At 45.4% G+C, this 24533-nt stretch overlaps 1 long non-coding RNA gene across 1 annotated transcript; it reads right to left on the bottom strand.

The window, feature by feature from the left end:
• Positions 1-12803: 12803 nt before the first annotated feature.
• LOC138481280 (uncharacterized) lies at positions 12804-19751 on the bottom strand. Its single transcript, XR_011274212.1, has 4 exons — positions 19530-19751; positions 14943-15113; positions 13923-14068; positions 12804-13038 (listed from the first exon to the last, which is right to left on the bottom strand). It is a non-coding gene; the product is annotated as an uncharacterized lncRNA (long non-coding RNA).
• Positions 19752-24533: the final 4782 nt, after the last annotated feature.

Raw genomic sequence — 24533 nt, forward strand, 5'->3', positions numbered from 1 at the left:
ATTTAGGGTGTTTATACTCAGATTTATATAAAGTACTCATGCAAGGGGTGGAATGATGACATCCAAATATTTTTCAAAACCAACATTTGTTTTGCTAAGAAAGTACTCAGAGCCCTGACTCAATTTGTTACAAGCTTCCACCATTCTCCTCCTGAGCGTGGGTAGGGTGCCACTCTTAACCCTGGCAGTGCTTGACCTATCAATGGATGTCAGGTCAGACAATAAGGTGACTAGATCCAAATCATTCAAGAATTCTTTAAAAGCACCATCCATGGGAGCAACCATAGCCCTTTCAAACTCATAACATGAGAGAACACTGCCCTGGATCTAGATAAGATGGCTGAGGCCCATAACCTCACCCAGTGTAAAACTGGTCTTAAACCCACTACATCACCCAACGGAAAAATGTCAATTTCCAAATGAATAGAACCATTTGTGCTGCTTAATAAGATCATGAGCATGCTTTTCAAAAATGTATTCTCAACTATAGTCAGGGTTTCAGTGTTAACATATACCCATATATCTGTGCCATATAAGGCTGATGACTTTGCCTGTGACCTATACATTTCAAAGGCTGGACATACTGCTCCTCTGCCATGGCCAGATAATGATATTTTAACCAATCCACTATGCTTATTAAGATTAGCACATGCATTACCCAGTTGTGCAGTGCATAATCCATTCTCCTCAAATCTTACATTCAGGTAGTCATAGAATTCGACCTATTTGAGTTTGCATCCATCCACAAATATGCTAATTTTCTCGGGTCTGGAGAGTTTTGGTCTAAAAACCAAGGATTTAGTCTTTCCAATATTACTCACGAGTTGGCGCTCCTTACACCTGCCTTAGAAACTATTCATATTCATGCTCAAGTCCATGGATGTTGCGGCCAAAATTACAGCATCATCTGCAAAGAACAGAGCAAATGTTATGCCCTAACAGACACATCGGGCAAGTAATACAATTCAACACTCAAACTGTATGCTGGGGTTAGGGGATGTGTGTTACAAGTTGAAAGGATTGAAATATGTCAGAATGTATAACTGTTCCCTTTTGACCGGGTAGAGTGGTCAATACTATTCAAAACACTAAAGTGTATGGGATTTGGGGATCAATTCATAAACATGGTAAAAGCTAATTACAACTCCCCAACAATCAGGATAGCCATAAATGGCGAGGTCACCGACAAAATAGAGATAACAAGGGGCACCAAATAGGGATGCCCGCTTTCCCCCCTTCTCTTTGCCATATTTCTAGAACCACTCCTAATCAGAATCCGGGAGGCAGACCGCATAACGGGGATAGAAATGGCAGGCACACAACATAAAGTAATAGCGTATGCAGACGACATGCTGCTGGCCTTAGCGAACCCGGGGAAGACATCAACCATAGCAATTAGAGAACTCGAGACATTCGGGGCAATCTCGGTCGTCAAAATAAACAGGAAAAAATCAGAGATATTACTCCTGGCAGGAGAAAGAACGGAAATAGAAAGAGTAGCAGCAACACCAGACCTAAAAATAGCAGAAAAAAGAATTAAGTACCTGGGGATACCTCTAACACACAAGATGAACGCATTATACAATGAGAACTACCCCCCCCCTATTCTGGAATGGGTAAAGAGGGATCTGGAGCGCTGGAGCCCCCTAATGGTCTCATGGTGGGGCAGAATCCAAGCAGTAAAAATGAACATCCTCCCCAGAATGCTATACTTCTTTCAGGCTCTCCCAATCAAGGTTCCCAAATCCTTCTTTAAAGCACTATCCAAAGCGATCTCAACCTATATATGGAGCAGGAAACCCCCAAGGATCACCAGAGCGACCCTCACAGCTCCGACCAGGGCGGGGGGAATGTCCCTGCCACACTTCCGCAAATACTATCATGCAGCACAACTATGGGTTCTGAGGGAATGGCTGGGAGACAACCACCAAACAGTATGGGTGACACAAGATCGGGCGGTAGCCAGATCCCCCCCCTTGGAGGAAACCCTATGGAAAACAAAACAACATAGGCACCCTAATCTCTGTATCAGTGAGGTCATGAAAACAACCCTGGAGGCCTGGGATGAACAAAAGTGGAGGGGCATCATGACCACGGTGGAAGGCCCCTTCACACCCATCTGCCGGAACCCCCAATTCCCACCGGGAATGGAACGGGGAGCCTGTAAAGAATGGGAGGCTGCGGGATGCACAAAAATAGGGGAAATGTTTCAAGTTGAAGAAATAAGAACATTCAAAGAGTGCAACACACTACTAAACCTAACAGAGGCAGACAGGTACAAATATGAACAGCTCAGGCATTGGCTGGCGACTCCAGACGTCAAAACGGCGGCCACAAGAGACCTCACGCCATTTGAAAAGTACCTAATAACTAACTCGGGGTCAAGACAGCTGGTCTCCTCTCTATACAGCTTCAACAACTCCCAAGAAGAAGAAGTCAAATGGACCTACATGGTCAAGTGGACAAAGACATTGGGGGAGGATATCCACAAACAGCAGTGGTTGGATCTGTGGAATAGCAATCCAAAAATGACCCAATCAGTCCAAAAAAGGGAAATGTGGCTAAAAATCGTAACCCAATGGCACTATACGCCAGAGAGGCTACACTCCATGTACCACCGAACACCTAACACATGCTGGAGAGGCTGCATAGAGGTGGGCACGTGGAAGCACATCTGGTGGGACTGCCGGGGGATCAAAGGCTTCTGGTCAGAAGTAAAGACGGAAATGACAAAGATCTTTCCAGATGTGGAACAACTAGGGGAAAGAGTATGGCTATGCGGAATGAAAGATCAGGCAGCCAAGTAACTCAAGAAATCACAATGGAGAAGTTTCATGGGCGTACTCATAGCTGTATGGGCGACGATAGCCCAAAACTGGAAGAAACAAGAACCACCACTGCTGTATGCATGGCTACAGAAGGTATGATCACAATTGACCATGGAAAAGCTCATACACACCATACAGGGCTCAAAAGAAACCTTCACAAAGGAATGGGGAGAGGTTCTGCACTACCTGCAATCAGACTACATGGAGCAAGGGTGCCCACACAATATCAGAATATCAGACATTTTCAGATCATAGACATTCCCAGGAACAACAGAGACAGTGAGAAGATCTTCCGGGGTGGGAGGGGGACATGGAGGGGGGATTTGAGGGGTGGTTCTCCGTTTGTATTTGAAAATAATAAAATATATTAAAAAAAAAAGAATGTATAACTGTTCCATTTAAAGTTGGTTTCAATCACAATCTCAACTTTTAATGTGCATATTTTCAGAAAACATCACACATCATATTGCATTGGCTTATCAAACCCCTTTCAACTCTCCAAATTGTCAACATCTGAGGGTTCAATACAATTGTTTATTATATTCTGATTTCTCTATTAACAACAAAACAGTTCAATTTGAATACGTATATGCATACATCTTCATATGTCAGTTTGCCATAACTTATACAATATTTAAAATAGATTCCCTTCTATTAAGTGCTCTAAAAACATAATTATGCATCTTATTCAAATATTCCTCATCATTATGCTCCATAATTAAACAAATTGCAACACGGTAGCATCTAAATTTTGTACTTTAAAATAGTGAATTAAAAAACGTTCACGCAAGTCTAAGTACCGTGGGCATAAAAGTAAAAAGTGACCCAAATCTTCAACTCTATCCTGATCACAGAGGCATGTTGTAGACATGTCTTTGTGCTCCCACCTCCATCTATCCTTCAAGGGTAACAGATTCAACCTCCTCATTATTATAAGCCTTCTGCAGGGCCCAGATCTAATTGAAACAATTTCCCTGCCCCTGTAGCTAAAATGTCTTAAAGCTGTAAAAGAAGCAAGTGAGGGCAGTAAACGGGCCATCCCGACAGTTCTCTCCAAATCCCACCTCTTTGAGGTCTGCTTTACCATGCTTACAATATTAGATCGCGTATAGCAGGAAGGACAGTCCTTGTAAGGGATTTGCCACCTAGTCAACAACTTAAATCCCTCATTTACCATTTTTATTAAATAATTGCCGGGGATCCCCTGATTTCCTCTGTCACTCTCTTTAAATTTGGTTTTATTGGTTGATGTTTAAAAAATAACTAGCTAATCTTATTTGTGCCTCTACCTCAAATGATGGAATCCCCAGTTCCAACCGCACAGCACTATTTGGTGTACATTTTGGGAGGCAAACACATGTTTTCATTATTCTATTCTGGAGTTTCTTCAAAATGTTACAATTAACGAAGCCCCAGATCTCGCTCGCATAGTTCAACAGGGTATCGACCTTGGCTTTGCAACTCTCCAGACACTTATAAAGCATATGTCCACCATACATATGATAACATCTAAGAAGGCCTTATCTGCAATGGCTCCGACGTGCTCTGTCCATTTCCCATTCTTGGCGAATAATATACCGAGATAGAAAATAGCAAGATTTTACTACCTCAATTGTTTCTCCACCAAGATGCCATGTGAAGCCCACTCTTCCCTTACCAAAAACCAACATTTTTGATTTAGATCTTTTAAATTTCAACCCATGGGAAGAGAAATATGCCTCAGCATACAAAAGGCTACACAGAGCCCATCGGGAGTTAAATCGATAAAAGCGGTATCGTGCACATACATTAAAAACCCAAAATTAAAACCATTCAGACTAGGGACGTTCGCCTCATTTCCCATTCTTGCTAAGTTAAAATCAGACAAATATAAAATAAATACAATTGGGCCAAAGAACAGCCTGGCTTCACTCCATTATTCGTTGGGAATGTTTCTGACAGCAACCCGTCCGAGGAGACACACACACACACACACATGGGTGCCTCCATTACAGAGTTGCAGCAGGTTTAGATAAACTGCAGGCCTATTCAAAGCAGCCAATTTACCCCATAGCTTGTGCCTGGTAATAGAACCAAAAGACTTTTCTAGATAAAGAAAGGCCACATAAAGCTTCCCACCCCTGACCATAAAATATTTGTTTATCAGGGTGGAGAGCACCAAGCAATGATCTATTGTGGAGTAGCCTTTTCTAAATCCTGCCTGCAGTGGCTCCAAGATGTTCATAGAATCTGCCCACTCCTCTACTCTAATAAGTAAGCACTTTGCAAATGCATTGGCCGTGATGCCAATCAGAGAGATAGGCCTATAACAATTAGGATCTCTGTGGTCCCCCTTCTTAAATACCAGGACTACAATGCTCTGTGGTACGCGGAAGTTCCCCTGGACTACGAAACATCATTGACATATTTAAACAAATCTGGGGCCCACCAAGATGAAAATTCCTTAATAATATCAGAGTGTATTCCATCGAGGCCAGCTGCTTTCCCTCAGCCAAGGATCGTATTGTCGCATCAATCCCCTTAATACTAAAATAAATTCCTTCCTTAGGCAAGGCAACTCCATTCATCATCTGGAACCTATTAAGAAACAGCTTCTGGAAATGGGAACGCCATTTTTCAGCTGTGATCGGTTCCATCTCTCTCACCTGCAAAACCTCATAACCTTTGCCTACCATTTTCCAAAATTGTTTGCTGTTGTTAGTCAGCACTGCCTGTTCTAATAGATCCCACTGTTTCATGGTGCATGCTGTTATCTTCTGTCTTAAAAGTTTCTTGTAATCCCTTTTAAGCTTGTGCCAGTGTTTCAGTTTCTCCATGTTCAGCATATACAGCCATGTCTTCTCCGCCCTACACTAAAGAGTCTTACCCTGGAGCATCTCTTAAACTACATTTTTTCAGTATAATATCCTGCCTATGTGTAGTGTTCATAATTTGAATTAGATCAATAAACTCATCATACTCACAAACTACTCTGCTACCTGGGACGCATCGGTCAATATACATTACCTAATTTGATTCATCGTTGGTGAATGAATAAGTTCCCTAAATTCTACTATTCAAGTCATCTCTTTCGTCCTGTACCTCCTTGCAATGTCATAACAGGCGATCATTTTCTCACACCCCCATTATTTAGCAGAGTGTTTAGAGGGAAGCAGTCTCTCTCCACCCTGTTTAATATCTTGAAATGACCAATTTTAGGAAATAAATGGCAATCCACGATACAATAGTCAATCATGGAGCCGTAAGTGCTCCTCATAAATGTGGGGCCCGCGGGTTGGTCCTCTACCATCCTGCCATTTACTTCAAAAAGAGCTATTCTATACAAATGGCTCTTAACACAGTTCCCCGAGATTGCACGCTACTGGGTATCTCACACATTTCCTTTAATGTTCTAAATTTGTAATCTAAATTAGAAGAAGGCCCTAACTTTGCATTAAAATCACCAACAATAAAAATATGCTCTCTAGGGTTTAATGACAAAGATCACCCAAATAAATGAAATAGAACTTTGCCCTTTGGGATACTGACTTTTTTTGAAATCATCAAATTTAAATGAAAACACTGTCCCTTAATTAAAAAGGAGATAAGAATATCCTGATGACTCAGAAGTTGCTCAATATTGAAAGGCAACTCTGAATTGAACCATGTGGATAAACCTCCTCTAAAATGTCCAATAGAACTTTTCCTTGCGGGCTCCATAAATCAGTTGCACCCCACAAAAGTAACAGCCGACAGCGCCTACGTGTCCTGTAAACAAACAATATCATAAGAACTCTTCAAAGATATCCAGTCTGCATCAAGTAGTTTCTCAAGGAGCCCAGCAATGTTCCAGGAAATTATGCCTAGGTTCTGTGGCTCTGTAACCTCTACAAATTGTGGGTTACAGATGAGTCGGCGCAACTAAATTTATACAATTAAAAACTGGATCTGAGGCATGCTTCATTAAACTTATCATACTACCGTGTGAATGAAGAAAAGGGTCTAACATTGCTGGAGGCATGCCAAGACTGGATGTATTTAAAGATAGAGTGAGAGAACTAACTATCCCTCTAAAATCCATCTGATTCATAAAGGGCAAGGCTTCACAGCATGCATCATGCCGATTTGGCTTCCTTGCCTTAACATCCAAAAATACCTCAATGCCATTTTCCACAAGTGCCTCCCTGCACTGTATTAACAGAGCCTTAAAGGTGGATTATTAAAACCAAAACGCACACTACAGCCCCCACAGTACATACAGTCAGAGACAATTTGTACTGAAGTGAAGATCCTAAAAGAGATGTTTGACACCCCCAGGGCTAATGAGTGAGCTTTTTTATTAGTTTTTGTTACTGTGAATTTTTCCTTTAAAGGACAAATCAAATGAAGCTCCCTCCAATCTGCCAATGGGTCAGGAGAGGAGCAATCGTCATTTCTACATTTAGTCTGTGTGCGTTCCCTTGTGTAGTCACTGTAGCTCCCTTGTAGCTAAATGCGACAAGGCATGGATCCTCATGAAGAATTCAATGGGCCCTTCTTCAGCGCCACAGGTAGCCTGTCAAATGGGGTCTCCACTCTCTGCATGGTTGGGGCATGTGATTCGTGCAGATCTCGGGCTGGCAAGGGTGGATGAGCATACACAGGCAATATAAGTCAATCTACTATAGACCCACTCATGGAGACAGCACACTCCTCGGGTATGGTTTCCAATACAGCCCGATTTCTAATGGCCACTGATCTCCTGCAATGATTCAGATGTTGAGTCACTTTGATAGGGCCCCTATTAATCTGTTCATCCCCAGATGTTGTACCACGATTGGTGGGAATCCTTATATTAACCGATCTTCCTTTACAATGGCCATCATTTTGAATATTTCCAGGCTCAGGCCCAACTATTAAGCGTAGGGTTACCTGCTCTTCCGATATCATATTGTGTGTTACCTTTGGGGTAGGCACAGTTATTAACCTAGCCCTAGACTGGAAAGATCTACATCTGCCATCAGCTTTAGGGAGTATGTTCAGTGCTTTCTTCACAATCCTCAACGAGCAATCCACTACATTCAACTCCTTGACTTTTCCTGACTCTCTCACGGATGCGAGTTTTCATAAAGTTATTATAATTTCAGTCAGTTTATCCTCTACAAGAGCAATGTGCCCCAAAATGATGTCAGCAAAATGAATATCCACCAACAAAGCAGGGGAGGGAGGGAGATAGGGCAGAGACAAGGCTCCTCATAGTACCACAATCCTCCTCCACCAGGCAGCTTTGATCTTGTAGGTTCGCCCCTGTTTCGGACAATGCCTGTTGGATAGCTCCCAGAGTTTCTTGTGTTATAAAAGTTGCCACTTTTGGGGGAGAGCTACTGACTTCAAAACATCTATGCCCTCCTCATTTAGGCCGACCTTAGTAATCAGAAATCACTCAGCCGATCTCTGGGATCATCCACACTAGATCTCTCATCCAGAAATCCAAAACCTGAATAATTAGCACAGCTGCTCAATTTGTGATCAGGCTCATTGTGCAGCAAATCCAGATCAAGGTCATTTGGAAATGGTGAGGCATGCACCGACGGGAGCTCAATAGGGTCATTTGAACTGTCAACAGTCACTATATTCGCCTAAGCGAAGGAATCCCAATGAGGTAAGTCGCTTAAAAGTCCCACACATCTCTTATTATACATTCGGTCTGCAGATCTCTCCATTTCCTCCAAGGTTAATCTATCAGAAAGGGCTACAGCAATCATAGGGTGTACCTCTGATTCCCCTATTTCCCGTTATTGAGGGGGTTATGGAGGTTTATGATGCCCAAGAGCTATTTTTATCAGTAGCCACAGCAACAACCCTATGGATATCCACAAGCTCTGCTTCTGCCTCCAGTTTGTCATCTACACTTTTCTGCATGGCATGGCCATGGCCATGGCTACTGGGAGATGGCTGGGGTAAAATCGGCTTCATCAAGGTGGAAAGGGTAAGTTGCTCATTGATTTGATGTTGTTGTGAAGATGATAAAAGAAGGACATTTTAAGGAGCCCCCAATTGCTGAATGTCTGTAGCATCTATGGTGCTTGTACCTGAATGCTCCACTGACCCATCAGTAGCATATATTCTGAATTCAGCTCATGATGGGGATCTTGTATATCAAATTCTGGGTCTAAGCCCTATTTTGGTGAGGCAGGGTCGACAGGAAAAGCAGCTAACTGACTTTTGAGGGTTTCCTAATCCTGATTTATTTCTGTAGAAGAAAATGAACACAGAGCAGAAAAAATGCAAATCTGTTTTTCGTTCTTGAACTTCTGTTCTCTTTCCCATCAGGTTAAGCAGTTCCCCATTTAAACATAAACTGCAGGTTATTTTAATGTACTTGAAATGTTCATCTGAGACTGTGAAGAAACTTTTGGGTGGCTGCAAAGCATTGCCCATTTCGTGTGTGTGTGTGTTTCCCAATTGCTTTGTGCAGGCAGCAGTTTACACACCGTTTTTACAATGAGGCCTTGCTCTACATCTTTTCTCATGAGTCAAACATACCTACACCTGTCGTAGAGCTGATTCTATTACTGTTGCTAAAAAGCTCCTCAGTGACTTTATAGCCACATTTGGTCTCCCTCTTATATGATAGTGGCACACAATTTTCTGTGCAGGTAATTAGGGCTATCTAAAAAGCTCTGATTATTTCTCAGCAGTTCCAATATGCATATCACCCTAATCTATCAGAGCAGTTGAATGCCAGAAGGGAGATATCAAGCTCTGTCTTTCAAAGCTGTGTCTGGAAACTATACTCAGATGGCTTGATGCTTTGCCCTTAGTCCTGTTACACATGTGCAATAACCCAAGTAAGAGAAATGGTGTGTCACCTTATGAGATATTGACAGGGTGCCCTAAATAGATGGGTGCATCCATCATGTGGTTGAAAATAGTTTGAATATTCAGTTGGCAGATGTAAATGTACTGGATTTTGCAAGTCCCTTGTGAAATCTATTTGATTGCTCCATTCATAGATTAAGGAGACATTACCAGAGCCAGCGGCTGGACCATGCCATGTTCTACAATCCAAAACCTTGTCTAATGGATGGTTCCATCACAGGAAGTCGTCTCTGTAGCCTCACTGGTGCAGGCCCTGCCAGGTTCCCCTCATAACCCAGATGAGTGTGAAGTGCCAAGTGCATCTGACCTGAGTCCATGACTCCCACAGCCAGAAGATCCCCCATCCATCAGGAGCATCTGGAATGATTCCAATTTCATCTGTGCCTGGTTGATACTGCAATAGAGATGCCTCCATATCCTTTGTACATGTATGCAGAAGGCATGAGATGAGACCTGCAGCTGCTCTGCCTCTTCTAAATTTTGGGTCTACTCCAGAAGAGGCTCTTCTGCCAACTTCTGAAAGCTATCCAACCACTCGCCAGTAAGCACAGATAAAACTAGAAATATTACAGTCTGCTACTGCTTTTCAAGATTGTAACGCTTCAGCACACATGATATATAACCTTCGCCCATGCAAAGGATGATAATGAGAGTGAACCAAAGTTTTGTCAAAGATGAGTGCCAGACTTGTGGGCAGTATTTAGACATATGATGACTCCTCTAAATCACAATGAATTTGAGGAGATTTTCAGAGGAACTGCAGAAACATTGCTTGTTCAAACATTGTGCTGCTGGTATATTATTATCGGTGAGGAGTCTGCTCTGTTTGATGCAAGTATATGGCCATCTAACCACACCAGACAATTGATTATGTCAAATTAACTATTTTCTGATCTGGTGTTCTCTAACCTCTAATTTCATGTTCTCTGTAACCACTCACCAAGAGATCTGAACATAAACTGTACCCTCAACTTGTCCTGACTGTAAGCAGAAACAATACCTATACTCACAAAGTAAACAAGGAGCAATGATGATGTTTTTACACTTTTTGATCCTGTCCTTTACATTAACTTTTACCACACTGAACATATCCTGCCACCAATAACAAGGTCCCGACACCCATCCATGGGCTGAAAGTCAAACACTTTTTAGCTTGAAACATGGCAGTAAGCCTGCATTCAGAATGTTTCTGATTTTCGGGTCTGTGCTCATCTGCATGATCTGGCTTCTGGGTTCTGTGTAGCTCCTGTTCGGTTGATTGGGAAGAGATCTCCAACAAGCTCAGGCTGCTCTCTGGAATATAGGGTCCTGTACCTTTCTTTGGGCACAATACCTACATGGAATTTTCAGGTACCCAAAATGTTCTGTACCCACATCAGCTTCCTAAGAATCCTGCTTCAGTATACCTATCTTCTCCTGCTCCTGGACATCTTTGCTACACTAATAGGGGTTCTTTGTTTATGGGTATTAGCTGAAGTCATTACCTGTTTACCACTACTAGAGTGGATATCAACAATTGTACTTTCATTTTTGATAAGATTTTGCATGTGTCGATTCTGGGTATGTTACCTATCACAGAACCAATTTCATATGTGGGGTCAATGCTTACTCCTGGTTACCCATGGATTGCACTGGAAGTTGCAATACAGGGTTTTTGCCATTAGACACTCATCAAAACTCCCCTCCCACCAAGAAAAAAGAGAGGATCAGGTTGGGAAATCTTCATTGATAGCAGGGCGCACACAACACCTAGTGTGGGGGTTGGCATGAACCATGATCAAATCTTTATGTTGTCCATGTTGTTCAAGGGAGCAGCAAATGCCACCACTACACCCCTCCCACTGACTACACAGGAGCAAGTGGTTATTTGCAACATGGTGTTGAGAAATTCCATGGCTTTAGACACCATATTGGCCTCTAAAGGGAGTGGTTGTTCTCTTGTGGGATCAGAATGCAACTCTTTATCTTTCACATCAGAAACTGGACACAGCCTATGGGCCAATCAGGGAATGGTGGACAGGTCGGGAGGCGGGAGGTGGATAAACCAGGATGTGAGGAGGGAATGAGGGCTGCGGGAAGGAGATCAGGGGCTGGAAGCAGAGAAGTTTTGCAGTTGCGGGCTAAGGGCAGCAAATTTAAAACAAATGGCCTGAAAACCAAGGATCACTCACCAAGTCAAAAAGGAAGATCATCCTGGAATCATTCTGGAGTCATCCGATGACTCCATTCTAGAGTCATCCATGGATAGTTCAGGAAGATCATCCGAAGTATTCCAACAGGCCAAAATATGTAATGAGATGATGACTCTAGAGTTATCACAGAAACTACTACAGGATGAGTTTGGATTACTTCCAGTGATGATCTTGGATTACTCCAGGATGACTCCATGACAACTTCAGGATGAGTGGGGATTACTCCTGGATGACTTTGGATGACTCTAGGATGACTCCATGACAACTTCAGGATGAGTTGGGATTACTCCAGGATGACTTCGGATTACTCTAGGATGACTCCATGACAACTTCAGGATTACTCCAGGATGACTTTATGACAACTTCAGGATGGGTGGGGATTACTTCAGGATGGTTGCATGAGAACTTTAGGATGGGTTTTGAATTGTGAATTGTGAAAACATTTAGGAAAAGGGATTTGATTACCCAAGGATGTATTCCATTTGAGTAAGATTGGTGGCATTACTTTAGAATGACTCGTTAGACTTATGGATAGTTTACTGGAAATAAATCTAATGAATTTTGCAGCTGTCACTGTCCATCTTTGCTAGAGCACACAAATGTTGTTAACCAAGTTCACCGATTTAGTGCACAAAACTACAACCGCCTCCTCCCATGTCACGAACCAACCTGTAAACTCCCTAATTTCAATTCTCACCTCTAGCCAACAGGGCCTCACACCCAAAATTACAAAGCACTGCATTGAAACACACACTTCCAGTGACCTAAACAGAATCTGTTAAAGGTCTACCTGCATGACAGACTGCCGCCAGTCACTTCACCCAATATCACTGAGAGCAGCCAACATTATTATGATAGTAACATACTGCAGCTATACATTGTTGATATGTTATTATAGTATTGCTGTGGCTATAAGATGTCTTCAATCAAACATAGGCTCAGAAAGTGTTCAAAAAATGTTTTATTTAACAAATGCAGTTTAACGGCATAGCTGTATTCTATAAGAATAAATCAGTTTGCAAAAATATAAACAAATAATCATCGATCCTGCATTTCGAAAGGCGGTGTCTTCTTTAGGCCTCTCCTGGCATTGCAGATTTTGGTGGCAAGCTTCCTTCTCATCACCTGGCCGTCCATAGTAGGCCAACTGTTAGCCTTGCAGACAGATCTCAAAAATTCTACAAAAAAAAGAAAGGATATATGAATATAAATGGACATCAGAATAGGCATTGTTAAATTACTTATTGTAGAATAAATACAGGATTAACAAATGTTAAAATGTCAACCTACAAATGTGTCACTACATTTAAATGCATTTGTACACAACGGTTGAAACAGGCTTAAAAGATAGATTTGAACTGAAAATGAATCATGGTTTTCTGTGGCTGCATTCAGAAGATTTATGGTCTTTAATGGTCAAAGGGGTTAATATGTCTTTGAGGAGATGTTGAGCCAGGCACTGAGTCGGTGGGGATGGGAGACAAGACAATCATGCAGAAACAAGATTGACAGATTCATTGTGTAGATACAACAGTTTGACTTTTAAATTAGAAACTATCACACAGTTAGAAATAGAAAGCATAAGTGGATGTGGGGAAATAGTCTTTTAAACCCTTTGCTAATTAACATAACCAGAAGGTCCGGAAACACATGACCCCAGATATACCAAAGCACACCTTGCTTATATGGGTGACCCAACGCCTCCTGCCTGAAAACCATGCATCACTGATTTGTTACATACTCGAATGGACTAACAAATGTACAACACCCCAAAGATAATACCCACTCCCTGCCTTTAATTACCCCTATTCTGCTTGGAAACCAGGAATGGCCAATGTGCAATGAATGTGAGGGGCAGGTTTTAAAATGTATTAGAAACAAATGGCTTATTAGTCTAGAATAGAATTTGTTCATGCAGTAGCGAATTGATACACCAACAGCTCTTGCTAACGGCCACCATCTATATACGGTGTCCATTCAATGCGGAAAAGGTACTCTCAAAATGAAGTAAGTTAACTACAGTTTTTAAATTGGGAACGGTTCTGTTATGAGGGAATATCACCTTCTGTTGTGTGGATGATCCAGTGTCCATTCCCAACGACTTCTCCACTGATTCTGGTAATGAATCGGTCCTGGTAAGCGCCGCCAGTGATGCCTACAAATGGTGTATTGTCAACTGATTGTGTCTTTGCGTGGCTTGTAACTGTTCTACGATTTAAAAAAAAAACAAAAAACAAAAGTTAAAGGCACCTACTTACTGGCCATCAGACTAACTAACAGCGTAGACAAGAACAATAAGGCAAATTGCGCAGGATATCACACTGCGGTAACAGTGGGAGAAGACACAATTACAACTTGGTCCACTGCCCCTACCAGTGAGCAATGGTGTCAGGTGGAGATCCAGCCCAGGGAGTAACAGGGAAGGAGAACCTGAGAACCAGCCAGGAAGTCGGATGGGTGCCCTGACCCTGCCCAGTGAGTCAGTTGAGGGCTATCGGGTGTCACTGAAACTATTGGAATAGAGTACAGCTAGGGGGGAATGTCATAAAAGGAGGGACACAAAGCATGCAGATGTTTGGTTATTTGCCCACTTATTGACTGGCCATGGTCATGCTAATCCCCATAGCCATTTACACCCAGATCCTGCGCTTGCCCCAAAATACCTTCTCATGGGAACTCTTTGAGCTTGTATTAATCAAGCCATCCCATCAAACGGTGCACTCAAAGTGCCTGCCAGTGTTTTTTTCAAAGCAGTCTTCTGAGCGTTAATAACTTAATTGGAGTAGTAAACCCACTACTGGTGTAATAGAAATGTCTTAACCAGGTCTGCCTCCAGCCACTCGATTTAGAACTGGTGCAGCAAACTTGCTGCTTCAGCTAGTTCACGCTGAGACAAGTTGTGAGGTGAATAGCCAGTGCTGTGACCAGTGTAGTGCGGAACAGAGCTCCAACATTGGGCTCTTCGCTTATGTCTTGCTAGTCTCAGTTGGCAAGAGTGAACCCCCATGTGTCAGTGCGCTCTCACCGTTCCTGCCCTTGCCATTACACTCACAGTACTCCAATCCCAACAGGCCCAACTCACCTTCACAATATATATGAGATGATTGTAGCAGGTTTCCAGGAGGTTGAAGAAAAGTTTCTTGAGAAAGAGCCGGACGTTCAGTGCAGAGTGCCTTTCTCTCGTCGTCGCCTTGGCCTCTTGCTTTTTCTTTGGGGCCCTTTGAACCTCCATCTCATGGCTGTAGTTCTTGAACTGAATGACCCAGATTCAGAAAAACAGTAATCTTCAGTTTTGAAAACGGTGATCAGACATTCTAATCCCTCGAGACCAAAGTAAAACTTCCGCTTTTCGGTGCCTTCCTGTTAAGGACAGACAGCCCTGAGGAATGAGCAATCCCCCGAAAAAGCCACCCTTTGCCCCTTAACTGTGAAATGCCCCACCTCATTCATCCCCTACCTGCTCCCTTCCCCTCAACTGCACACCTTCTCTCCTAACAGCCTCTCCAAGTGCATACTTTTCCATCAACTACCCCACCACCCCCCAACTGCCCCTTTCTCCCTCAACAGCTGCACCACCCCCTTCTCCAACTGCCTCCTTCTCCATCAACTACTCCCAGCCACCATTCACCCCAACTACCCCCTTATCCATCAAATGCTCCACCCTCAACTGCCCACAGGACCCTACTGCCTTTTCCCCCTCTACTGACCCCACATCTCATTCTCCAACTGATGTTTGGGGAGAAGGGTGGTGGGTGCAGGTAAGGGAGAACCCTTACCTGCACCCACCACCCTTCTCCCCAAACTGCCCCACACACCTTCTCCCTTCAAATGCCCCACCACTTCTCCAACTGCCACATCCTCTGCTCCCTATCTGCCCCCATCCTGTTCTCCCCATTTTGCACAAATGCCCGAAACCGCCCCCCCCTTCAACTGCCACCAGGCCCTTCGGCCTCAATTGCTCCCCACCCCTTCTCCATAAAATTCCCCCTTTTCCTTTAACTGCCCACTTCTCCCATCGGACTCATACACCCTTCTATCACACACCAGGTCTCTCCCAACTACCCCCATCCCCCTTCACTGCAGTTACTCCATTAACTGCCCCGCCCCTTCAACTGCTCCATTCCATTCCCCCCAATTGTCCCTTCTCCCTCAATTGCTCCCCACCCCATTTCCTTTCATTACTGTCTTCTCTCCCAACTGCCCTGCCCCTTCTGCCTCAACTGCCCGATTTCGCCTCCAACAGATCCCACCCCCTCTCACTCAAATGCCCCAACCCCATTCAACTGGCCCAGCCCCTTCTCTCCAAGTGCCCAACTTCCTCAACTGCCCCACCACCTCCTTCTTCAATTGCCCCTTCTCCGTCAACTGCCGAACCATCCCATCTCCTCCTACTGCCCCACCCCTTCTCTCCAACTGCCCCCTCCTCCCCCAACTGCGCAATATCTCTCCTAACAGCTAAGACGCAGACCCAGTCCCAGGCGCAAAGGGGAGGGATACAGGTCAATGGAGCAAGAGAGTCAGAGAGGGGAGAACACAAAGCCATGCGTGGGAGTAAGGGGGAGAAGGGGACCCAACCGGAACGCAGGTAGCAAAATGGCTGGGGAGAGGGGGTTAGAATAAGCCCAGGCAGCAAGGGAGCATTTCATAATGCAATAACTGAATGTTTCGAAAAATAAGAAAGATTTTGCATTCCTTAAATTGCAACGAGACGCGCAATAAAAAGAGAAGTCGGGTGCCTAAACCTCACAATCAGCCAAAAATGCTCTCCGGCAAGCCAGTGACCACCTCAGGCCTTATGCAGAGACCCCCTCCACCCACCACTTTGACACTAAGGCATGGACTTTGCAAACTGCAACAACACCTCAGAGAAGGCCTATTCGTTCAGCATCCAGGCCCCCCTGAACAGCACAAACAGCATCAAGGAACAACCCCACACACTCGCCCCTACATTCCCACACATTCAGACCTACCCAGAGACACACCCAGAACCCTCAAACATCTCCACACACTCGTCACCAGTCCCCCAAACACACAGTTCCCACAAACACAGCACCACCTCACCCCCACACAGCACACCCTACACACACAGCAGTAGGCCCCCCACACTCAGACCCACCACTCACACTCAGCACCCAGCAATCACCCACACTCTGCATCCACCCTCCACTATTCTTCTCTAACTGTCCCCCTTTTTCCTGAAATTGCCCTCATCCCTCTTGTCCTCCAACTGCACCCCACCCCTAACCGCCAGAACCTCCATTAACCCACTGCCCTCCATCAAGGACTTCCCCCGCCCTTAGCCCTCCCCCTCAAGGACTCCCCACACTTAGCCCTCCTTCCCCTAAAGCCTCTGCCCAGCCTCTTCTCTCAAAAGACTTTGACTGCATTAACCCACCTACCCTCCAATGACACCCCAAACCAAACGCCCCCCCATGTCTCTCCTGCCCTTAAACATCCCCAAACGCACTCCTGCCCCTATCCACACCCAAACTACTCCTGTGTCCTTAACCCCAAGACTCCCCCACCACCCACGTTTTGTTATACCCGTTCTACCCGTGAACCCCCTCTTAATCCTGTCACAATACTTCCAAACTCTTAACCCGCAACCCAAAAGACACCCTCCCCATTTTTAACCCTCTCCGCTCCAAAGACTTCCACCCAGCTCTTATGCCTCAGACCCCAAAGATTTCCACTGAACGTAACCCATGTCCCCGCCAAAGACTTACACCAAACTCTTAATCCCCCACACCAAGCACTTCTACCCACTCATAACCATCACCCCAAGGTCTCCCCTCACCTCCTTATCCCTTAGTCAAAGAATTCACTCCCCTTTAATAGAACCGCCCTTGGACTTACCACCTTAACCCCATACCCAAGGTCTGTTTCCCCACACTCAGCCTCAGGTGCACCCCCAACCACCCCACCCAGCCCAAAGGAAGGTTGCCCCTCGCTACACTTGGCCCCAAGGATGCCCCCATCACTACACTGTACCCCAAGGATGCCCACCATCACTACACTCGGCCCAAAGACACCCCCCATCACCACACTCAGCCCCAAGGATGCCCCCTCACTATACACTTGGCCCCAAGGATGCCCCCCCATCACTATACACTTGGCCCCAAGGATGCCCCCCCATCACTACACACTTGGCCCCAAGGATGCCCCCCCATCACTACACTCTACACCAAGGACACCCCCCATCACTACACTCGGCCCCAAGGATGCCCCCCCATCACCACATTCAGCCCCAAGGAGGCCCCCCATCACTACACTTGGTCCCAAGGACGCCCCCCATCACTACACTTGGCCCCAAGGACGCCCCTCATCACTACACTTGGCCCCAAGGATGGGCCCCCATCACCACACTCAGCCCCAAGGATGCCCCCTCACTATACACTTGGCCCCAAGGATGCCCCCCCATCACTATACACTTGGCCCCAAGGATGCCCCCCCATCACTACACACTTGGCCCCAAGGATGCCCCCCCATCACTACACACTTGGCCCCAAGGATGCCCCCCCATCACTACACTCTACACCAAGGACACCCCCCCATCACTACACTCGGCCCCAAGGATGCCCCCCATCACCACATTCAGCCCCAAAGACACCCCCCATCACCACACTCAGCCCCAAGGACACCCCCATCATCACACTCAGCCCCAAGGATGGGCCCCCATCACCACACTCAGCCCCAAGGATGCCCCCTCACTATACACTTGGCCCTAAGGATGCCCCCCCATCATTATACACTTGGCCCCAAGGATGCTCCCCCATCACTACACACTTGGCCCCAAGGATGCCCCCCCATCACTACACACTTGGCCCCAAGGATGCCCCCCCATCACTACACTCTACACCAAGGACACCCCCCATCACTACACTCGGCCCCAAGGATGCCCCCCCCATCACCACATTCAGCCCCAAGGACGCCCCCATCACTACACTTGGTCCCAAGGACGCCCCCCATCACTACACTTGGCCCCAAGGACGCCCCTCATCACTACACTTGGCCCCAAGGATGGGCCCCCATCACCACACTCAGCCCCAAGGATGCCCCCTCACTATACACTTGGCCCCAAGGATGCCCCCCCATCACTATACACTTGGCCCCAAGGATGCCCCCCCATCACTACACACTTGGCCCCAAGGATGCCCCCCCATCACTACACTCTACACCAAGGACACCCCCCATCACTACACTCGGCCCCAAGGATGCCCCCCCATCACCACATTCCGCCCCAAGGACGCCCCCCATCACTACACTTGGTCCCAAGGATGCCCCCTATCACAACACTCAGCCCCAAGGACGCCCCCCCATCACTACACTCAGCCCCAAGGATATTTCCCTATCATCACCACTCAGCCCCCAGGGACACCACTGCCATCACCACACTTGGCCCCAAGGGACATACCCTCCCACACACTCCAATGTACCCGCATTACATCCACCCCAGCACCAAGGGCATCAGCATATACCACCCCACAGATGTCTCACTTCCAAACCCAGGTCAGGACTCTCTTCACACTCAGCCAAGCCCCTCTCTCCTATAGTTGCCAGTACGATCGATTTTGCTCTGCTCCCACGCAAATCTTCATTCCAATCCCCTCCCCCACACCCATTGACTCCCCTCGACTCGAGCACATCCCATCACACCAGAACACTTAACTGCTGCTTCGGTGGCTGGATCTGGAGAACAAATCCATCAAAGTAAAAAGAAAATGTTTACTTTATGACCATCTGTGCGCAATTTCAGTAACAGAGCGGGCTGCTTCCTACGGGATGGCCGCATTGTCACGGCCGCGGCAAAACAAAGAAAACACACTTCCGGCGAACTGCATGCCCGGCAGGGCAGCAGGCAGCGCATGGAATGCTGGGGGCTGCAGGCAGCGCAATGAATTATGGGGGCTGTAGGCAGCTATTCTGCAATCACTGAATTTACGGTGCAGCCGTGTCATTTTGGATTAAAGCTTCATTTTCCAATAGCACAGTACACATTTTTTTGTCCTGGGAATAGCTAATGACGTGCTCAGACTCAGAGGAACATTTTTATCCAGGTAAAGTGAAAACGCGGTCAAATTTACTTTTACTTTCAACAGGAATGTCAGAAGCTGAAAAGGTAGTTCAGCAGGTTGTGTTACGGTTGCTAAGATCTCAGGTTCAGCATGTATCTCCTATGGCTTTTTCCATTTTTTTTTCTGGGAACTCTATAAAATGTATTGTTAATCCCAATTATCATTATCTTTTATAAAATATATATATTTTTAATGTAAAAAATGTACCCAGGACTGCTTGCGTTCCAGCACCCCTTCTAACTTTATTTAGAACCCCTGCTACTCAGCAACACAGAACCACAACGTCCAATTTAACCCCAGCAAGTCAATTACCCAGACGCGCCACACAACCTCATGGGCCGGGAGGATAGCTCAGGGGCGAAGCGTTCGTTTTGGAAACAAGACAATGCAAAGCAAAACAGGTTTGAATCCCGGGTCCACGCTTAGAAACTGGTTCTCCATTATTAAACACGTTATAAAGAAAAATATTATACATACATCATGCCACCACCACCAATCTCACCAAAGCAGCTCACTCGGGCAACCCAGACACCCTACCTCACCACAGCATCTGACTCCATTGCCCCAAGTAGCTACCCCAGTAAAATCAGATCTGCCTAACCTCCGGGTGCCCCGTCCCCCAGCCTCTGGGTTTTCAAGGTCTTATCGAGGTCTCAAATGTATGCAGGTCTGCAGTAAATCCATCACCCAACCATATTTACCAACATCCCCCTGCATTGCTCCGCAGGACCCCCACCACCCAACATGCCAACAGCAACTCCACCACCTAAGCCATTTGCCTATCAACCTTTCAGAAGTCAGGTGAACACAGATGATTTTGTTTTGGACGGCTGAGAGCCCAGTGAATTATATGGACAGGTAAGAGGCTTGGTGAGTGATTTAACAATTTCTATGGTGGTTGACACCTCTGAAAACTTGTGAGTTTAGAGTTATGGCCAAACTCACCCACCACCATATCCACCAAAACACACCCACTACCCAACCTCATTTAAGAACAGCACCCTTTACCCCACTATCCAATCTCACCAAAGTGCCCCATCACTCAACCTTACACAAGCACCCTCACAACTCGACATAATCTAAGAGCACCATGCATCCAATTTCACACCCCACCATCACCTGTGCATGTCACTCCAGTTCCCAGACTTGCTGAGCACCCCAGCACCAGACCTAAGTGTGGCACCTCTGCCCAGAACTCCACCAACCAACATCCCTGTTGCAGCCTGTCTGCATCTGGCGCATTGCTACATGATTGTGCAGCGTTGATGGTTGTGGTTGCGCCCCCTGGAACATCATGGGACTGGGGCATCACTATCCAGCAGACCATATGGCAGAGCTAAGGCATGCCATACAGAAGCACAAAACAATGCGGCATCCCAGAAAATAAAGGTTCCAGCTTCTCAACAAAGCTCCAGCTGTTGCTTGGTGTTGCTTGTTCCCCATTCTACCTGCTCTTGACTCCTGATTCGTCTGACCCCATCTGGCTCCTGGATTTCCTTTGGATTATCTATTGGATTGGTTGATTTCTGGTACTGAACTGCTGCATTGGATTTTGGACTGGCCTAGATTCCCTTTCGATTGATTTGTCTTCTAGGACGGAACTGCTGCACTGAATTTTGGACTGGTTTTGATTCCCTTTGGATTGTTGCTTGGTTTAGTTTGACTTTTGGTATTGATCTGAACTGCTGCATTGGATTTTGGACTGGCCTGGATTTCCCTCGTGGTTCACCTGATATGCTGGTGACTTACTGGACCCACACACATCACCTCGGGTATTCCATTTGAGTGGTTAAGAGATAGGTCTTTACATATTCTGTATAACCTGTGTCTTTGCCTTCTTTTTCAGTTTGTGGGGACCTTCCAGTTCCCCTCCATATCTTCCATTCTAACCGGTGACCCCTTTTGGTCATTTGTCAGAGGTGGTTGCTTTATGTAGAGTAAGATTAAATCCCATCCACATGGGCCTGGCTCCAAAACCTGAGAATCACCTCGGAGCATCTGCCTGTATTCCGGCTTCCTGACTGCCAGCCTCATGAGTGTCTAGTGAAGGTGCGATGTAGAGCAGAGTCACGTGACGGGCAAACAAGTGGGACACAACATTAGAAAAAGAGGCCCTTCATGCTTCGTATCGAAACGTGTCTGGTCAGCATTCTTCCAAAAAGAGATTGGGCAACAGTCTTGATAAATGGCACTTAAGGATCAGAGAGAATTAGAAAGAGAACGACCGGAAAAAGATGAAGATTGGGCACAGAACACAAGCATTGGCACAACCACGCAGTCTGGCTTTTTTTGTGCAAAGTTAAGTGAGTAGGTGAATATGATTGAGTGGATGGAAGGATGAATGGGAGAACATGGTTGCATGAGAAGATGGATGAGTGAATTATTATGACTGTATGGATGGGTGAATTTGAATATGGTTGCATTGGTGAATGAATAAGTGAATATTCTTGGACATATTGATGGATCAGTCAGTGAATATGGTTGTAAATAATCCATGAATATGGTTGTGTGGGTGGAAGAATAATGGATAAATATTACTGAGCATTAACGCATTAGTATATGAACATGTTTGTATTGAGGGATGAGAAAGTATGCATTCATAGTTGAGTGGTTAAATATTGAGAGTGTTTTTTGAAAACAGTAGTTGTTTTTTTTTATTTTGGTTCACTTATGATATAAAATAAGTTTGCCTGCATTATTCAGTTAATTGAAATGATGCCTATGCAACATTCAGAAGAGTTTCCTTGCAGAAGCTGCTCGGCTGCACTCATTCTACAATTTCTTTCACCTTTGAGGTAGTCTTTTAGAAATGTAAAAACTCCAGGCCCTTTCTCTGTGTGCATTTTGTAACAGCCGTTAGGAAGTTCTCCACATAACAAATGCCACTCTGCCCCCGGCACCATTAATATTTTTCACCACTATAACATTTCTTACCAGGTGCTGAATAATTAACTTCCTATTTAATTTTAAACACGCCATCTTCTTACATGTCAGGAAACACTGTACCTTTTGGGAGGCACTTGTCCAGACCTGTTCCATTCAATGCATTCTTGGACTTGTAGTCTTCAATTTATAATAGACAAATACTGGATGACAAGTCAGAGAAAGGAAAGAAACACACAACTGTCTTCCTGAATAATGGGGATATAGTTATGATGTCATTGGAATGGTGTCACAGCGCATCAGAATTCGCTGTGGCACCGATGGAAATGGATACACTCTGTGTTCCATCACATTTGCCCTGAAACAACCGTTTACCAGTCTAGTATATTCCAAGATGGCACTCGCGCTTCATATTTACATCCTGAAACTGCAGCCCGCTGATGCTTTGCAATCCTCTACCTCCCTAAGTAAGACGCTTGTGTATCCCTTCTACTGGTGTGTCCTCACTTCTCTTTCCTTCTGGCTGCCCTTCCTCTGATTTTCGTTACCATTCCCTCCTTGCCTACCTGCTACCTTTGCTCTGCTTCCTTCCCTGATTCCTTTTTTCCGTTGCCTGCCTTTCATTTTCTGCTTTCCCTGCTGACCTTCACTGCTGTACTTAGCAGTGCATTCCCCTACATATGCGTTAGTCACTTATTACTGCAAGAAAACTATTTCTGTAGCATGTATGCTTTTTAAGTGTGATTTCTGGTGAATGCTTTAACACTTTTATACATGATCATATCCATATCATGCTTTTTACATGCAATTAAAAAGAATGCCAAAAAAGCGTGCTTAGCAATGCATTCGCAAATCATTCAGCACAAGTGCAACTATAAGCAAAAGCTGAATGACATACAGTATTAGTCCGCAAATCATCCTACAAACTCTGTGATGCTCTGAAGTAATCAGTAAGCCATCCCAAATCATCAAAAACAAACACGTTTCATGGAGATGCTCTTGAAGTCATCACCATGTCATCCCAGAATCATCCCCAAATCATCAGGGAAAAACATATTGATGCTCTTGAAGTAATCGGCAAGTCATCCCAGAATCATCCCCAAATCATCAGGAACAAACATTGTGATGCTCTTGAAGTAATCGGCAAGTCATCCTAAAATCATCAATAACAAAGAGTTTTCTAAAATAGGGATGATGCTGGCATAATCAGCAAGTCATCCTAAGCTCATCCCCAAATCATCGCCCCCCATTCGGAGACATTTGCTGATGACTTTAACAGCTTGATGACTTCTGATGATGTGGAAATGACTTCTAATGTAGTTCGATGATCATCGGATGACTCCAGGATGACCTCTAAAGTCATCCTTTTTGACATGGAGCCACAAGTGAAATGGGGCCTTCGAGATGGAACGGGATGCTAGATTCAGCACACAAGGCCTACGGGCCAATCGGGGCACGGTTGGTGGTGGACAAACCAGGAAGCAGGGATGGAACGAGGGCTACCGGAGGGAGATCAGGGGCTGGAAGCAGAGAAGTTTTGCAGTAGTGGGATAGGGCAGCAACATTAAAACAAATGGCCTGAAAACCAAGGATCACTCGCCGGAGGGAGCCACAAGTGAAATGGGGCCTTGGAGAAGGAACCGGATGCTGGATTCAGCACACAAGGCCTATGGGCCAATCGGGGCACTGTGGTCGAGTCGGGAGGCTGGAGGTGG

This window comes from Ambystoma mexicanum, chromosome 5p, assembly GCF_040938575.1.
Source record: "Ambystoma mexicanum isolate Mex_15411 chromosome 5p, UKY_AmexF1_1, whole genome shotgun sequence".
In the NCBI taxonomy this organism is placed as follows: Eukaryota; Metazoa; Chordata; class Amphibia; order Caudata; family Ambystomatidae; genus Ambystoma; species Ambystoma mexicanum.